The following is a 17635-nucleotide window of genomic DNA, read 5'->3' on the forward strand; positions in this document are numbered from 1 at the left end:
CGTCCTCCCAGCCTCGGCTACCAGCGCCGCCGCCTTCCCCCACCTCCCACCCCGCTCCGGCCTCCGTCCCCGCCCGCTGGTGTCCCGGGGTGGGGACAGTGCAGCCTCCTCCCGCAGCCACTCTGACGCACCGGAGAACGGCGACGTTTGGAGCCTCAGCGGGTCCCCGACCAGACTTGGACAAAGGCGGAAGCAGGGCTGCAGGGACAGGGCTTCCTTGTGGCAGGGCCCTACCCTAAAGAATTGTTTCCCTCCCCAACAAAGTGTGACCCACGCTTTGTGCGGTGGGAACCAGCGGCTCTTCTTCCCTGGGTTCATGGACAATGGGGGCTTCAGCTCTAGTGTCTCAGGAAGGAGCCCCTCAGGTCCCCCTCCTTTCCTTCCCTTTATCTCTGTGAAGCGTGAGTCCCGCGACCCGTCAGTGGCGAGGGCTTTCTGGCTTTGCCTCTACAGCCCTAAGGACAGGCGTGCCCCAAAATGACAGAGGAAGTTTAGAGGCACGTGAAGCCAGGGAATGACTTTTCCTAATCTAAGAGGTGCAATATGACAGAGTTTGCAGAGCTGAATTTTTTTTTTTTCAGAGCTGAATTTTATTCTCATTAATTCCGCAAAAAGTTACTGCCTTCACTACCTGCTGAACATTGTTCCAGGCTCTTGACACGTGAGACACAGGAGGGAGAAAACTAAACCCGTCCTGTGGAGTTTACATTCCCAGGAACCAGGTTAGCGATTCAAGAAAAAAGCTCTCTCCTCCTTTTTCTCTTCATAACTTGGTAAAATAATGTCTGTCCTATGCAAACGTGACATGTTAAATTTAAGAAGATAATGTTATAATGAAAGGATTCAGAAGACTCTTTGAACACTAATAAAGAGCTCACAAAATGGAACATAATAGATAGCACTGAATGAAATCTTAGCATTAAAAAATATCACCGCTTGAGCACTTTTAGAGTTCAAAGTCCAACTTTTAAAAAAATGATAGCATCTGGCACGTTGTCCCTGATTGGCTAGAAAGCCTAAGTAGCAAAAAACTGAGATTCTTAGAATTTATTTAAAATTTTGAATTATATGATTTTTTTTTTCTGTTCAAACACAGAAGGTAATTTTAGAACTCATTTGGAATTATCTTCACTTTGGCTCCCCTGAGCTGAAATATCATATTTTCTATATTTGTGAAAAATGACTGCAAATAAATAGGGAATTTTATGGTGAACATTTTTCATGGGCAGTATCATGAATTCAGAGTTACAAAGCTGGGGGTTAGTTCAAGGAATATAAGAAAAAAATCACTTTTAGAATGTGGTTATATTTGACATAGCCTAGTCATCTATTTCATTTCATATATGATGGTATTTGTGAAACTACCTAAATCCGTTAAGACTGCTAAAATTCTACTCATACTAACTCCTACTAAGCTGACAAACCGACTGTTACAACTATCTAGGACCTGGAGTTATGGTCCTTCCAGTCCCAGGGTAACACTAATGACGGTCAGGATAGCGCATCTGCAGAGCATTTTCTGGTAACATGTTCTTCATGCTGAGGGAGTCAGACGATATTTTAGGTCAGGACTGACTCAAAAGAGGCTGCGGCTTTTATCAAAGGTTCATCAGCTTCAGCATTCCAATAAGGCTCTGCACCACCTTCACCTATTCTAGTTCTCTCCCTGTGTCTCCATGAAAAGAAATGAATTTGAAAAGTAAAGGATTAAGGTGAGGTATCCTGGAGACGCCTGCCAAATCTCCAAGAATGCAATAATAAAAGCAGACGGTCCCATATTGTTTACACACTTACTCATTTAGTATTTAAATAACCTCAGATAGACAGATCCCAGAGTTGGATTTGGAGCCCATTCAGACTAAATTCAGAGAATATGATTTTAGCTACTAGGGTATGCAGCCTCTCAGCAGAAAATAAAATAGTGAGAGACCCATACATCAGCTTACTGTCAGCCCAGAGTAAGGTCACCAGGTCTGGTGGAGATAGGGAGCACTTGAATCTCCTTCCAAGAGCAGAAAAATGTGATAAACATTGTCTCATTTTCTGCTCTATTATTTTTGTAGAAAACAGCAGTGAACAGGTGATCCTGAGAATAGCAAATGCTCCTTAGTGTACACAAAGTTAAACTTCAATCAAGCATTTCTCTATATGCAACACATTACAGAGTTAAAAGGTAAAGTACAAAGATTTTTTATGATAGACTGGAAATTTTGTTCTCTTTTGGAAGTTGAATATTTCAATTTGCTTTACTATCATTCCTGGTTCTTTTAAAAAACAGATTTGCTGATGTTTATCTCAACTTATCCCTGAGTTGAGATAAATATCAGTACTTATTTCTTAAAACAACAAACTGTACTAGAGTTATAGAAACTACTGGAATGGAAAACCAGTGACCCACCTCCAATGGAGGATTTATGCAGACATGCACACAAAAGTGAAAATGCTTGCCTTGTATTACTGCCTGTGTGTACGTAATAGAAGGTCTTGTGCCCCCTCTGCTGAATGGCTGAGTGCTAACAATGAAATTTCCTGTCTGATCAGTCTGTTTCTTTTATCCCCTATTGTGGGAACAGGCAGAAGTTCTGTTAAACTGTTGTTTTTCATTTCCATGGCTGAGAGGTATTAGTGAAATTCACTTACACTTTTTCCAAGAATCAGAGGTAGAATAAATTTATTCTAAATTATCAGGGACTATTCCACAGCATAGTTTATTGAAATATACAGAGAACTATGTCAACAAGTATAACCGCTTGTTTGGAGAAAAAGCCTGCAAGTTAAGGCACTGTATCTTTTTGGAAGAAGCATTATCAAAGAAAATAGAGTTGTTGCTTAAAAGCTGATGAATAGCTTACACATTAACAGTGTCATCAGATGCAAACATTTATTACTGGCATCAATGATCATGAGAATTAGTGTGTATACTCAAGCTACTTGAGTGTTACTGTCTGGGATGTTAGCACTACATTATTTTTTTTTTTTTTGGCCGGGGCTAGGTTTGAACCCACCACCTCCGGCATATGGGACCGGCGCCCTACTCCTCGAGCCACAGGCGCCACCCAGCACTACATTATTTTATGTAGAAAAACACCATGGGCTTGTAAAAGTATATATGTCTATATTACAATTAATTGGGGTTGTTTTCAGGAAAACAATTGCAGGCTCAATGACAGTGAGTTTAAAATTCTAGAGTTATTTTTATCTGAAAAGCTCACCTAATATCTGTCTTATGTAAGAAGAAATTGTTTATTTTTAGGTACCTAAGTGACACAGTGATAAGTGATACAACTTCACTTTGGCCATAGTTTAAAATGGAAATACTTTTTAAAATATTACTAATCTCACCACTCAGAACCATCTTTTCTTATGTATGAGCTGTTTAATACTGGTATTCACAAACATGTTAGAGTAACACATTATCTTTATTCTCTTGCAAGAAACTTGAAAACCTTTCTCAGATTTTGGAAAGAGTCGTTTGATGTTCACAGTCCCTTGTAAATTACTCATTTTTAGCAGCTTGTTTCATAGAGTATTTTTGATCTGAGAGGTTTGTATTGATTAGTTCTTCCGTTAGTGCTTGGAGATGCTTTGGTGAAATATCTAAGACTTAAGGTCACACAAAAAGCACAGTCTTGGAAAGAAACCCATGTTCTAAAAATAAAAATGCCACTCTAGTTGTAGGCACAAAATTAAAATGAACAAGATGTACCAGGAACTTCTAACTCCTTAACAGGATTAATGTGCCCCCCAATTCCTTTTTCTTTTTTTCTTCCAAGACAGAGTCTCAAGCTGTTGCCCTGGATAGAGTGCTGTGGCGTCACGGCTCACAGCAACCTCCAACTCCTGGGCTCAAGTGATTCTCCTGCCTCTGCCTCCCATGTACCTGGGACTACAGGCACCCACCACAACACCATTGTTGTTTTAGCTGTCCTGGGCCTGGTTCAATGTATGTGGCCAGAGCCCTACCCATTGAGCTATGGGTGCTGCTATTCTTATCAGATCAAGCCTGGACATGGCTTGGAAAAATATAACATCATCTGAGTGATTATATTTTTAAAACTTTACAACTTCCAATCAAACAATATGATGTATGATTAAAATTAGTTTCAAATAACCCCAAAAGCAAGAAAAATAGTCCATAAAAACAATAGTTAATTAACATACTGACCGTAACAGGCACACTGATGTAGTTTCAGGAGAAAATTTGGACATTTAATCTATGATAACAAATCAAATAGGAAAAATAGGAGCTAAAATGATATTCAATCAAGCACAAAACTGGAGGAATGAAGCAATAGAAAGGGAAAAAGCAGTAAATACAAAATAATGTTGATATTTGAAATAATACTAAAAAAACCTTGTTGGGTTTAAAATGTAGAAGTAAAATTATTGGGAAAAAACATCAAAAATTCAGAAGAAGCTAATTGTGATTAAACTTTGTAATGGTTGTTTTATTGTTTGTGAGGTGATAAAGAATATTTATTTGGCACATGGCCAAACATGAAAACTGTCTATTTTGTTATCCAAAGTGAGCATTTAAGGAATAATGAAAAGAAAAAATTGAAATATTTAAATTAAATCCAATAAAAACTAAAAAATAAAAATTTAAAAAGTTAATTGATTTATCATAAATAAGAAAATAAATGAAATAGGAAACAAAGAACTGAAGGGACAAATACAAATAAAATGCAAGACTGTAAATCCAGAGCCAGCTCTATCAGTATTTATAACAGAAGTAGTCAGAGAAAAGTCTATAAAGACACAGATGATTTGAACAGTATCATTAACCACTGTGATCTAATACTAAATTTATGGTGCATTCTTCCTGACAACTGCATCATCTAAGAACATTATTGATATTCTATCTTTCCCCACTCATAGTTACTTTGGGATAGGAACATCTGGGTCAGGCAACTATACTTAGCCCAGGGAAAACAAAACAAGCAAATAAGGAAAAAGATGTACTTCCATAAACCAGTTTCTTTGCCTTCAACTTAGGGTTCAGAAATGCTCAAGTCTGTTGAACTAAGCTGAGCTCAGAGAGGATTTGATAAACAAGTCCAGAGGGGTTCTATAATACACCCACTTTATCCATCAAATGCAGTGTTTCTAACCACGAGCTTAAGAGTGCTAGAAGTCCAATTACTGATGCCTTCTGCTAGGAATAATGATGTTTTGTTCCGTAAATCGGTGCTTATATCTTTTACTTTTTGAGATTTCAGTGAGATATTAACTTCAGAAGTCAAACTAAATAAGAACTGAGGGGAAGGTGGATTGCTTGAGCTCATGAATTTGAGAACAGCCTGAGCAAAAGCAAGACCCCATCTCTACTAAAAATAGAAAAACTCAGGGAAGAGGCTTGGTCGAGCCCAAGCGTTGGAGGTTGCTGTAAGCTATGACGCCATAGCACTCTACACAGGGCAAGTGCTTGAGACTCTCTCTCAAAAAGAAAAAAAAAAGAATTGAGGGAAAAAGCTTTTTATACTCTTACCTTGTATAAACTTGTGCATTCTTAAAAAAAGAGATCCAAATTCACTGCAGTCTTTCTCAACTATGTTAAAATTAGAGACAAAATATATTCTCATTATATTAAAGATGTAATTGTTTGAATATGGTGTTAAGCCAAGTGAAACTATCTGAACATGATATTTGAGCATGGTTATCTGAGCATGGTAATAAACCAAGTTAAATTCTTCCTGCCAGTTAGTTCAAAGGCATTATGGGTTTGGGGATAGAGACAAAATTTATGGTAAGCAATAGGATGAAAAGATGTTTGAAATGTTCTATCAAAAATTTTTATCCCATCTTTTGTAATGGCTGAATAGTATTCCATGGTGTACATATACCACAGCTTGTTAATCCGTTCCCAAGTTGGCAGGACACAATTATCAGAGGGACTTTACCTAACAAATGCAAACAGTGTATCCTAATTCTTTGTACCCTCAATGATCCTGAACCAATATATATATTAAAAAAAAATACATTTCATCCCATTATTACGAATGACAGAATGATATCTGTGCTTGGAGGAAATATCTTTCTTTTATTCTTGCTTTTTTTTTTTTGCAGTGTTTGGCCAGGGCTGGGTTTGAATCCACCACCTCCGGTATATGGGGCCAGTGTCCTACTCCTTTGAGCCACAGGCACCACCCCTTTTAATTCTTGCTTTTTAACAAGTGTATATAGTATTCTGTTTCCAAATAGATAATCCTATTTTAACTCTTTATCTAAACTATCTTAACAGAATCGAGATGTTCTTACAGCCATCCTTTTGAGCCAGGGGAAGAAGCAAATGAATCCTTTGCCTTCTCTCAAGGAGACATGTATAAATTTGTTACGGTTAGGAAAGTCTTAAGACTTACTATTTAAATAGTAATTTAACATTTTGAAACAATTTCAGAAGATGATTTCCAAATGCCATGCATTTTATTTGGTTCACTTTATTAAAATTCTAGTTAGTTGAAAATGTTTGGTGTGTGGACTTGTTAGCAGTCCATTGGGTTATCCATATCAAACCATATCTTTTTTTTTTTTTTTTTAGACTCATTTTCTTGCCCCTGGTAGGGTGCCATGGCGTCATAGCTCACAGCAACCTCAAACTCTTGGGCTCAAGCTATTCTCTTGCCTCAGCCTCCCAAGTAGCTGGGACTACAGGCACCACTGGTTTTAGAGGTGAGGTCTCGCTCTGGCTCAGGCTGGTCTCAAACCTGTAAGCTCATACTACCCTCCCACCTAGGCCTCCCATGAGCCACCACACCCGGCCTAACAAACCCTGTCTTATTTTCTTTACACTAAAATTAGTTTCCCTTATCTAATGATCAGTCAATTTAGGTAATGGCATACCTAACTGATGCCAAATTTCTTCCTAAAATATAAGTCATTATTCTGTTCCATTACAAGGAAATGTTTTGAAAATTCTCTAGATTTGTTGATGATTTTAAACTTAACTTTTGCCTAGTTAGATGTTTATTTTTCAAAGTCTTTTGAGAATTTTACTTACTTTTATTTCTGCATCTGTTGGGGTATTTAATAAAACATTTATTTGAAATAAATGTATCCTAAAATTTTCTTTTTCTTATTAAAGTATGTCTAATTTCACAGCTCTAAATCTTCTGTAATGACTCAAATTATATGCATAGTCTATGACTATAAAGAAATATGTATGTTTTATGTGCCTAATACTATAATCCTCTGTTAGGCACTTTATATGATTTATTTATTTTAATCTCATCATCTTTCAGTTGCTAGTAGAAGGCAATTAAAATGTCATACATGGCATATACTATTAATACTTTTATGTAAATATAAATATATACATAAATATTATACATACATACATTTTAAATTGTGAAGATTTGATTATTATGCCCTTACTGCTTCATAAAGCAATGGCAAACACCAGCATATACATTTAGCCATGTATAGTTCTTAAAAGAGACACTTTAGAAAGCTATATAGTCATTCCAATAATCCCTTTTGCTTAATCAGATTAATAACATGTGAATATCTTCCTCATTCTGAAGGTTGTCTGTTTGCTTTGATCCCTGTGCCTTCAGCTGTGCAGAAGCTTTTTAGCTTAATCGGGCACCGTTTGTTTATGTTTTGGTGTTGCTGCAACTGCCAGTGGGGTCTTCTTCATGAAATCTTCATGAAGTATTGTCAAGAGTTTTCCCCACACTTTCTGTTAAGAGTTTTTATCATTTGGTGTCCTAGACTTAAATCTTCTATCCAATGTGAGGCAATTTTTGTAAGTGGTCAGAGGTGCGGGTTCAGTTTAAGTCTTTTTCTTGTGGTTAATCAGTTCTTCCAGCTCCATTTATTAAAGATGGATTCTTTTCTCCAGTGAGTGCTTTTGTTTAGATATCAATGATCAGACGGTGATGTGAGGCTGTTTTCATCTCTGAGTTTTCTGTTCTGTTCCATAGATCTATCTTGCTATTTTCATGCCACTATTATGCTGTTTTGATCCAGATAGGCTTGTAGTATAACCTTAAATCTAGTAAAGTGAGGCCTCTAGGTTTGTTTATATTTCTTAGAATTGCATTGGCTATTTGGGCTTTTTTTTTTCTGGCTCTGCATTAAATGAAGAACTATTTTTCAAGTTCTTCAAAGTCTGACGTTGATGCTTTAATGGGGATTTCTTTAAATCTGTAGATTACTTTGAGTAGCGTAGACATTTTAGCAATGTTGATTCTTCCCACCCATGAGCCTGATATGTTCTTCCATTTGTTCGTATCTCCTGCTATTTCTTTTCTTAGGGTTTCATAGTTCTCTCTGTAGAGAGCCTTCATACCCTTTGTTAAGAATAATCTCAGGTAATTCATTTTCTTTAAAGCTACTATGAAGGGAACTGTGTCCTTGATTTGATTCTCAGCTTGGTTCTTGTTGGTATATATGAAGGCTACTAAATTTGTGGACATTGATTTTATATCCCAAAACATTATTACATTTCTTAATTACTTCCAGTAGTCTCAGAGAGTCCCTGGTTTTTTTTTAAGTGTAAGATCATATCATCAGCAAAGAGTGAAAGTTCAACCTCCTCTGTCACCATTTGGCTACGCTTGATATCCTTTTCTTGGATTTTCAACATTATGTTGAATAGTTGTAGTGATAGTGAACATCCTTGTATGGTTCCAGTCCTAATTGAAAAATGCTTTCAGGTTACTCCATTCAGCATAATTTTGGCTGTGGGTTTATCATAGATGGCTTCTATCAGTGCAAGAAATGAGCCATCTATGTCTATTTTTTAAAGTGTTCTTATCAGAAAGGGCTGCTGAATTTTGTCAAATGCTTTTTCTTCATCTATTGAGAGGATCATATGGTTTTTGCTTTTACTCCTATTTACGATTATCTTCCCTTTCTTGGAATGTGTCTTCTCTTAAAATCTGTAGTACTTCTTTCCTCTTTCTGTCTGCCAAGCAGTCAAGCCACTTGTTTTTAGATTCCTTTTATAGCATTAGTTATATCACCTTCTCTTTAAAATGCTGATGTTCTTCAGGGCTATCATATCAGCACTTTTCTATCTTATTCTACACACTGTATAAGAACATCATCCCTCTTCACAATTTCACTTTCCTTCTAGAGAGTGGTGACTTCGTAATCATTCCTTCCAACTCTCATTCTCTCCTCTCCATTAATTCCTGGATCTGTAAATCCTCGTTATGGTGGAAGCAGCAACATAGATGAATTACTTCTCCAGAGGATATTCTGGATGACATTACTCTAGGAGAATAAAAATTTAAAAATAGCTCTCTTGATGATCAGTTTTTTTCTTCTCCAAAATTTGTCTTCTAATACATTTGGAAATGAAGGTATACCCAAAAAACCTGACTGCCTAGGTAATATTTATTTTCCACATCTTACTTAGTTGTAACACATGATATTGTTTAGGGTCACAATGTGGCTAAAAAAAACCATTTCTCAGCCTACCTTGTAGATAGGTGTAACTGGGTTCTTGCCAATTTTCTGTGTGTGGAATTTGATGGGATGAAATCCCAGAATTTCTTTAATTGGAAAAAAAAGACCTAGGCTCCCTTTTACACTTCCACTTTTCCTCTTTCTTCCTAACTGAGAAGCTGTTGTGATTATCAGAACTTTAGAAGTTATCTTGGCCCACTAAGAAATCTTGAATATACAGAAGAGCCTGGCTTTCTGATAATCATGGAGCTACTATGTTGAGCATGTGCTATTTGTTTCAAATCCCTAACATGAAGAATATACTAGCTCGTCTAGTGAGTTCTCTGTTACCAGAAGTCAAGCAAAATTACTAACTGAAGAAATATACCAGAATTAATTTTAGCCCATAGTGATTGGATACCATGAGAAAATGATAGGGTTCTTTGGTTTACATTGAGAAATGCCATAAAAAGCTCCTAGAATAAATATTTGACTCTTAGTAATAATTGGAAAGTGACTGAGTAATGTTCCAATTCTTAAAAGTCAATCCAAAAAATTGCAGAAGTGAGATAAGGGAGGGGAGGGCATCTAAACAAGAGATTTAACATACAGGATATTAGTGTAGGTAATTGGGGCTAAAGCCCGTTGGTTATCCCTGAGACACAATATAGACCTACTACGGAGATTTCCAATCTGAGAGTGCAAAAGCTGGGATATTTATCCGTATTTATCCAACACCTTCTGATTGAGGGCTTCTCCTTAAAACACTCAATAACCAGCATTTACAGCCTTCTCTATCCATGAACTAAGAAAACTTTTGCAGCAATAGAATTCTCAAGAAGAGAGTTTCAAGGGCTTATGTGAGAAAGGCACTGGTATTTAAATAAGTTGTGCATAGCAGGAGGTTTTTAGCTGAGAGTTAACAGTGTCTGCAAAAGTCCACTCTTACAAGTCAAACCCATTGCTCTACATTTGGAATTAACTGTCTTGTCATTGGTAACAGTCACAATTTCTAAAAGAAAAAAAACAATAATAGTATTAATAGTAAAATAATGATTGCAATTAATGACAAGAAAAAGGAGAAAACCATGCTGACAACAACAGCAATAGAAGTGATACTGGGATAAACTTTATGCTCTAGCACTTTACCTGGAGGCTGTAACTGATACACATCATCTTTCTTTTATCCCCCCATTCGTTTTAGATTCTCCTCAACCTAAGAAAGAACTTCTTTTGGTCCAGGCTCATTCAATGGAGTAACATAGAGAGTCATCCTTAAAATTCTGATCTCCTGGTCTGTTAGAACATAATTGCTGGAATCACACATTCAGAGTCACTAAACATGGAAACACATACGAAGTTCTTTACTGATTCTCCCAAGTCCTAAAAATACTCTTTTGTGTCATTGATAAGAAAAATAAAACTCTAAAATTGGAAGCCTATTAATATTGGGAATGTAAAATCACCTGATCTATTTATTTTAGGCAAAGAAAAGAAATCCTAAAAAGTTATTTCTAGCTTCAGTGTTTTCTGTCAGGAAAAAGTAATCTATTTGATCATAATTCATTTTTCTTGTTTATACACACACGTAACAATAGTTTGTTTAGGTTTTTACATCTAAATTTATGAAAAAGTTGGACTATAATTTTAAAAATGCACAGGTTTTTCTGAATGTTGGTGTCAAGGAAGACCTGGCCTCATACACGTATGTTAAAAATTGCTCCCATTTAAAAAAATTATTTATTTCAGATTAATCTGAGGATACAAATGATTAGGTATGTTGTTTATTAAGTTCAAGTTAGATTTAAGTCCTTCACCCAGGAGGTGAGCTCTGTATTCTTACATTCTGTCCACTAGGTGAGACAGAAAAATAGCTGTTAGGTTGACTCCCTCCCTCCTTCTTTCTCCCTCTTTTCTACTCCCCCTTCCCCACTTGAATATAATTGTGTTTTTGTCTCTGTGGGCATGTAGTTGTTTATCTATTGGTTTCCTATTAGTATTGATTACATTAGATACTTGCTTTTTTATTCTTGTGATACTCTACTGAGAATAATGTTCTTCTATTCCATCTAGGAAAATACAAAATATGTGAAGCCTCCACCTTTTTATGGCTGAATAGTATTTCATGGTATACATAAACTACAGTTTATTAATCCATTCATGAATTGATGGGCACTGGATTGATTCCATGTTTTGGTGAATATGAATTGAGCTGCAATTCCAGTGCAAATGTCCTTATGCTAAAATGATTCTTTTTCTTCTGAGTAGATACCTAGTAATAGAATTGCAGGATCCCATTTATAAGGGCAAGGGACATGAACAGAAACTTCTCTATAGAAGACAGATAATGGACAACAAACACACAAAAAATTTCTCCTTGTCCCTAATCATAAGAGAAATGCAAACCAAAAACACCCTGATATGTCGCCTAATCCCAGTGAGTGTGTTGGTGGGGGAGACAGAGGTACCCCAAGGGGGGCTCAAGCAGCAGTGGTGGACATAGCTATCCTAGGGCTCACCCAGGCTGGGGGTCTTGTAGCTCATGGGAAGTGAATTGGAGGAGTAGGCTTAGGGACTCACAGAGTCCCAAAGCTTCAGGTGCTGGCGTGATGTGGAGAGAAGGGGAAACATTTACATGCTGGTGAGACTGCCAACTAATACAGCCTGTATGGGGAGAAGTGTGGAGAATCCTTAAAGAGCAAAAAATAAAACTTCCACTTTTTCTTTATGTTGAAAGAGTATGTGTAAAATTAGTAATAGTAACCTTAGTATTAAATTATTTGGAAAAATTTATTAACAAAGCATTTTGGACTTAGAGTTTTCTTTATGGTGAAGTTTTTATTACATATTTAGTTTCATTATTAAACATGACTATTTTTCATATTCATTCATGAGTTTGGTAAATCTAATTTTTCAAGGATTTTTTAAATTTACATTTCGAAAAATTTTAATTCTGAAAAGAAGATTGTTGGGAAAATAGGTGTGTAATGGAGGTAGGGGATAATTTTCAATATTTTCAGGTTGTGGTGATGTTAGTCTGTTTGTCAATACATATACTTGTTTATTTTATTAAAATGTTAGAAAAAACAATGTATAAAAAAAAAATTGCCTTCCATGTTTTTATGAGCCTTAATGCCACTAACATTTTTTGTTAAATACGAAAAAAGTGTCTCCATTAAAAATTGTGAACATTAAAAACCCACTTGTTTAGCAGAATTTACTGGTTTTGTATAAATTTGGTAGAGTTGTAGCATTCCTTAAAGTTCAATGACTAATTGAGCTCTTAAGCCCAACCATGAATCGACTCCTTGAAGACATTGATACTTTTTATTTCTTAAGAGTATACAACCTCAATCAATAGAATGCAAACATGAAAACTGATAATATTTTTTGTTAATAAAATGCATAAGTAACACAACTGTCAACCATATATAAAAAGTAAGACAGATTTATTTCATATCATGATTTCTTTTAATTAACTTAATGATGATTTTTTTTTAAAAAAATAACTGGTCTGAATTATTTTTACAAAGGCCAAATCTGTGGACAGGAACTCTGGATAAAATTCATTGATTTAATTTATACCAGTCAACCTAATAGCTATTTTCAGCTCAAGAGATGACTAAACAGCAAGTGCCTTCTGAGATCATTCATTCTTCTGCACCTTTTGGCATCTTGCAGAAAAATTAGAGTGAATAAAGGCACAGATACATCAGTGGAATGACTGGTACTAGGTAGGGAGTAATGCTTAGAACAAGTTGAAGCAATATGAAAATGCATTCTGAAGCTACCTTCCTCTCAGAAATATGCTGCAGACAAAAAAGGTGGGGAAAAAGCTCTGTAGATGCAGAGGTTCTTTGGTTTCCAACTGTAGAGGCTGATATTTCAAAGATAACTCTAAAGATCTTAATTTGTACAGAGATTCTCTTGTTCCTTTTAAAATTTTATAGACCCTTCTTGGGGTCATAGAAGTAAAAATTGCATTAGAAATATATTTGTGAGTCAGAATTTTATTTGGCAGAAGGGAGAGCAAAGTATCTGTGGAGAAATGTTCACTAGAATAATAAACAAAACAAGATCTGAGAACCCATGAAAATAGATCATAATGGTGACCTCTGCTCAGAATTTCTTGTTTCTGTGAGTTGTGTTTAGCTGCCTCTAGCTACCAGGTCTGATACCAGGAAAGACTTTACCATTTTATTTTTAATATGACTTGAAAAAAAATTAATAAGGAGAATTTAATTCAGATTTACTTCCTCTCAAAGCCAAATTTATAAATGTGCTCCCTGTTGGGTCAGAATTTTCTTGTTTGTATAATAGCTTGGTTTTCTTGTCCTTGTTTTGTCTATTTTCTTTTTATTTGTTATTGTTGGGGATTGTCTTTGTTTGTGAAACACTAAGCACTTCTGTTCTCTTTATCTTCTGCAGACATCATGGACATGGTGCTAAAAAGTCATATATATCCATTTTGTTATAGGCTCAAAGCCCATACAGTGGCAAGTCATCTGAGATGCCTTTTTGCAACAAAGCTATGAAGATGCTTCCAAGTGAGTGTTAGAGGATGGCCTTTCTTTGAAGAGACTCTTCCAGAAACAGAAATTCCTTAGGGTTCCAATTAAACATCCTCTGGAAGTCCAATTTAACTTACACATGTAATTTGTGTTTGGACACTGTTCATTTTATTTACATGCTTTCCTTTCCAAACATCTAAGCACAGCAAGTACTTCCGTTACATGTAGGCCTTCCGAGGTCTGCAGCACAGCCACTTAGGGAATTTGTGCCTCGTTTGCTTAGCTCTGAGTTTATCGATAATCAATGAAAAGATGGAAAGTCAGAAAATACTTATCTTGTAATTTTTCCAACATTGAGTTCTTCCAATTTCATTATTGTCATGGCATTTTTCCATTCTCATCTAGTTTTTTTCTAAACAAACACGCTGCCTTTCCCATTTACTGATGTATTCAGCTAATAAACTGTATCTGCCTACTACACACTCTAGGGTATGGCGAAGATAACAACTCTGATCAAAAAAATCAAACTAATACATTAACTTTCTTAAAAAATAGTGTCATTAAGATAAAGTAATCTTTATTTTGAAGAGAAGATTGATGTCATAATAAAACTTTTAAAAAAATTTACGTTCATGTTTGGACTAAAGGCATATTGAGGGGAACCACAAAACCTGAATATTTGATACATATGTAGTTACAGACATTGTCCGATCAACATAGAGTCACACCAAAAAAATGTGAAAGGTTCAAGATCTTTCTTTGAAGAATGCCAAACCAAACACTCCTATTACAGATGACAAAGTCACATTTCACTCTAACTTATATATGTTTATATTTTTCTAATCTTAGCATCATACTACACTTTGCCTTGTCTAGAATTATTTGCTTAAGTGCTGCAAATAATTTTGGAGGCTTACCCAGTACTAGTCCTGGTCTATCTTTCCTAATGTCACCCAGATGTAGCATTTATTCCTACTCACCAATCCTGGCAGGAGACTAATTTAGCGTAAGGAAAACAACATAATTCCACACCATTGCCACAGTGTTTTAGTCAAGGATAGGCTTGGGATTTAAAGTCTGTTTGGGAGAGGAATGTTACATATATTTATTTGGATGTGGATGAGGAAACGTTAACCTGAGGAGCTGCTAACCGCAATCTTGCAACCAAGAAGAAGAAATCTTAGGATGACCCTGACTGTGTGGAAAGGAAAATACAGGAAAAGTGAAAATATAACCCAGATCCTTACTGACTTCACTGAGTCTCTGGATCAAATGACCCTAAAACTCTAGACATTTTAGTGGAAAAGAGTCAAATATGTTTAAGCCCGGGGAAGCTGTGTTAACTGTACTCTTACATGAAATAACTGGTACGGAATGTAAATTTAAATTTTTTGAGACCAGCCTGTGAGCTGTTTCTTAACTACCTCCCATTGGCTTGTATTGACCTTTCAGATCAGATTTTGGTAATTTAAAGTACTTCTTAGGCTTCTGACAAAGAGTATTAATAGGGTTATCTACTCTCCAACCTGAACAACTAAACTAACGGACACAATATATGAAACAATGGTCTGTAAGAGTTTGGACATCAGGCAGCAAAGAATAATGAACCCTGAGAGATGGGATACAAATCAGGATTGTTCAGCTAATTATTTAGAAAGATATCATGGGGTTTGCACCGAGGTGGTGTCCCATGGTCTGCCTGAGTTGAGACAGCCCTGGAATGTAGAGAAGGGGCTGATTCACCTGGGGTGCCTAGATCTAGTACCATAAAGATATAGCTTGATAAAGAAAGGATTCCCGAGATCAGCAGAGGGGCTGCCTCCTGTTTTCAGCTGAATGAGGTCTTCAGTGTGGTATAATGAGAGGTAATCAGGCTTTGTCATGACATGGATTTCAGCTAGAATCCTAGTTCTATCCCTTTTCCTTTGTGACCCTCGTCTAGTTTCCTGGGTAACATGGAACTCAATTTAAAAACTCCTGCATGTTAATTGATCTGGATATTTACCTTTCTTTGAAAATTGAATTGTTTGTCATAGCAAAAAGTAGAAATCAAACTATATTATTTTCAATATTATAATGGCTTAAAATATAGAACCTTGACTAAGTAGAATACTTATTCTAATATAAACAACAAATGCCAAAATTTGTTTATAATACATTTTTAGGTAAAAAGACAAATACCAAACAGACTTAATATACTTTTTGTGGGGATCAAAATTGGTATAACCTCTTTGAGAAAAGAACTTACCAATAACTAGTAAATTTAAAGATATATCTATGACTAATCTCACTATTAGTTATATACTCTAGATACCCTCTTGCATTTGAATGCCAGGAGACAGATACATGAATGTTCACAGACTCATTGTTTGCAAGAACAAAAAAACAATATTCTAAATGACCACCAATAGTAGACTAAGAAGGAAACTGTGGTACACACAAGATTTACATTCTTGAGGCATAGTAGATAATTTTGAGTCCATGCAATTTCTACCACTATAACTGCCTTCCAACAGAAACCCAAGGTAAAGAAGATTTTTCCTACCCAAGTTTCCACTATGATGTAGTCAGCATTATTGATGAATGTTGCCAAGTTGGCTTTCTAACAAATAATTGTGTGTGTGTGTGTGTACATGAATATTTGGAATCAGATTCTGAATTTACCACAAGTTGCATGTTAATTCATGAGCAATTTGTTTTCCCTGCTGAGTGTGTATTGTGTACCTTTTCTTTTGAAGGGCAGCTCTTCATAAATGTGAAGGACCCAAACCTCATTTGATAAATAGAAAATTCATGCCCTAAAAAAGCAAATTTGCTAGAGAAAAAAGCCAATCAATGGATAAAGAATAGAAAAAGCCCTTGCACAATTTGTTTATTTGTTTCTGTTGATAGAGCCCTAATGCAACAGAAATAGCAACATACTCTCCAATTTGGCTTAATTCAAGTTAGTATTAAGCCAGCTGCTAGGAAACATGTCATGGGGTAAAGCAGAAAATGATTAATTGCCAACCAAGAAGCATAGAGTATAAAGTTTTTTTAAAGAGACCAGAAAAAAAGATGTTTTCAGAGTGTGGTTGTCAGGGAAGGAATTATCTCAGGTTCTTAGGGCAGCTGGTTGTCAGCCAACATTGGCAGCGTGCCCCACTATGAGAGGAAACAGACAGAATTACCATAGAGATTGGTTTTATTTAAACTCCATCCTCTGGGCCTGAAATGTTTAAATAGGATGCAGAGTACAGTTGGGAGTATTTACCAATTTTATGACAAGTGGAAAGATAGTGAAAATGTTATTGCAAGATGCATTTTTTTTTTTTTTGAGTAGTCTAGGCAAGCTCATAACATAAGTCAGTCCAGGTAAATGGAGGCTCACTCACCTGGAGATGAAAGATTTTAACATAGCCAAGTACGTTTTATTAAAATTAATATATCCCAATGTGAGATACAACACAGGATTACTAAGTGTATTTAGGTGATTAAGACAACGTTTTAGGATTTAAGCATTCCGTGAGAGGTATGTGATTAGAGGTAAAACTACATCAGTGGTTTTTAACCTGTACCCTATGCACCTATTTGAGAGAAATGAGTACTCACTTTAAAACAATGTAAGTGCATAACCTGAAAATAAATAAATAAAAATTTAAAAAAATTAAAATTAAAAATGTAAGTGTGTACCTTTAAACACCTTAAATAGGAGAAGGGTGCCCACTCCTTGCACTCACGCCTGCCCAGAA

At 35.9% G+C, this 17635-nt stretch overlaps 1 long non-coding RNA gene across 2 annotated transcripts; it reads left to right on the forward strand.

Moving 5' to 3' along the window:
- Positions 1–99: 99 nt before the first annotated feature.
- LOC128590741 (uncharacterized) lies at positions 100–14491 on the forward strand. 2 transcript variants are annotated; one of them, XR_008381326.1, is made up of 4 exons: positions 100–722; positions 2064–2173; positions 11467–11836; positions 11960–13838. It is a non-coding gene; the product is annotated as an uncharacterized LOC128590741 (long non-coding RNA). The 2 variants fall into 2 exon arrangements; XR_008381327.1 differs by lacking the exons at positions 11467–11836; positions 11960–13838 and adding an exon at positions 13871–14491.
- The last annotated feature ends 3144 nt before the right edge of the window (positions 14492–17635 follow it).

This window comes from Nycticebus coucang, chromosome 7 (genome assembly GCF_027406575.1).
Source record: "Nycticebus coucang isolate mNycCou1 chromosome 7, mNycCou1.pri, whole genome shotgun sequence".
In the NCBI taxonomy this organism is placed as follows: Eukaryota; Metazoa; Chordata; class Mammalia; order Primates; family Lorisidae; genus Nycticebus; species Nycticebus coucang.